Source organism: Heterodontus francisci, chromosome 41, assembly GCF_036365525.1.
Source record: "Heterodontus francisci isolate sHetFra1 chromosome 41, sHetFra1.hap1, whole genome shotgun sequence".
Classification (NCBI taxonomy): domain Eukaryota; kingdom Metazoa; phylum Chordata; class Chondrichthyes; order Heterodontiformes; family Heterodontidae; genus Heterodontus; species Heterodontus francisci.
Window position 1 is genome coordinate 31,640,432 of NC_090411.1, and position 1,630 is coordinate 31,642,061.

Below are 1,630 nucleotides of genomic sequence, written 5' to 3' on the forward strand. Positions count from 1 at the left end.
GCGATGGGGGAGGGGGACGTTTAAGGAGCGTCTTAAAGGAGGAGACAGAGGAGGGAGATTTAGGGAGGGAATTCCAGAGCTTAGGGCCCAGGCAGCCGAAGACACAGCCACCAATGGTGGAACGAATAAAATTGGGGATGCTCAAGAGAGCAGAGTTCCTAACAAACGTACGAATGTTCATATGTTTCTAACAACCAGGATAAAGAGTAACCGGCGGTGGTGATGTATTGATTGTCGCTGCTGACACTGTGCTTCCTGCGTTGTTGCTAATATCTCAGGCTATGGATAATTATCAGTGGGGGAAAGAGACCCCCCCCCCCCTCTCATAGAATCATAGAAAGTTTAAGGCACAGAAAGAGGCCACTTGGCCCATCATGTCTGTGCCGGCCGACAAACAATCCACCTACTCTAATCCTACCTTCCAGCATTTGGTCCGTAGCCCTGCAGATTACGGCACTTGAGGTGCATATCCAGACTCCTTTTTGAATGAGTTGAGGGTCTCTGCCTCAACTAACCTTTCAGGCAATGAGTTCCGGACCATCACCACCCTCTGGGTGAAAAATCTTTTCCTCATCTCCCCTCTAATTTTTCTACCAATCAGTTTAAACCTATGCCTCCTCGTCACTGACCTCTCTGCTAAGGTGAATAGGCCCTTTACCTCCACTCTATCCAGGCCCCTCAAAAATGGGTGGAGGGGAAGAAGTGACTATCAGCACAATAATCCTAATTGGAATAACGGAAAGGTGGAGCCAGGATTCCACACAAATTCCCAGAAATGGTTAACTCGGACTCGGCGATGTACAAACTGCCAGGTATATCACGCAAGAAATTTTGCTGCTGGAATTGAAGGATATGTTAACTGAAGTGATTCTGCAATATATCCACGCATTGTGATTTTAAAAAAAAAACATAACGTTTACCGTGAAGGTTCACATAATCACCCGCAAGATTCAAATCAGACAGGAATTTTACTTAAAGCTACTCGACAAGCTCACCATTTCTCCATGGCAGTTTTCAGCTCTGCACAACGTGCCTCAGATGGCGTGCCTTTGGCCTTGTCTTTCTCCGCTCCGTGCATGCTCTCCTGATCTGACATGGTGAGGAGCCTCTGAATAGCTGACTCTCTCTCTCTCCCCCACCCCACCAACTTCCCCTGAAGCTGAAGAGTGGAAGATAATTTTTTTGTCAAATGACAGCAGCGAGGGCGGAGGTCACCAGTTGGGCGGGAGAGATAACGTGACGAGCTTGGTGAAAGCAAAGCTCATTTAACTTGCTGCATTTTTGTCCAATGGGACCGGTAGTTGCTTGTTTCCTGTTTAACCATCTGACAACTGGGTTAAATTTCAATCTGTTATTCTTTTGAAGTTAGTTTGCTAGGGTGGAGCTTCTGCTTTTCTGTCAGCCAGTCTGAGTCAGAGAATTGTGGACTAGTTCAGGCTAACACTCCCAGTGCAGTACTGGGGAAATGCTGCACTGTTGGAGGTGTCATCTTTCCGATGAAATATGAAACTGAGGCTCTCTCTGGTGGCCTGATTGAAGAAATAGTGAGTTCTCCTTTGTGTCCTGGCCAATATTTATCCTTCAATCAACATAATTAAAACTGAGTATCTGGCCGTTGATATCATTGCTG

General features: G+C 46.5%; 1 long non-coding RNA gene across 1 annotated transcript in view; it reads right to left on the reverse strand.

The window, feature by feature from the left end:
* The window catches only part of LOC137353435 (uncharacterized), a 9,285-nt gene extending 8,113 nt beyond the window's left edge, over window positions 1–1,172 (reverse strand). Inside the window, exon 1 of the long non-coding RNA XR_010969854.1 lies at window positions 996–1,172. This is a non-coding gene — a long non-coding RNA (uncharacterized lncRNA). The remainder of the gene's footprint in view (window positions 1–995) is intronic.
* Between the last annotated feature and the right edge of the window lie 458 nt (window positions 1,173–1,630).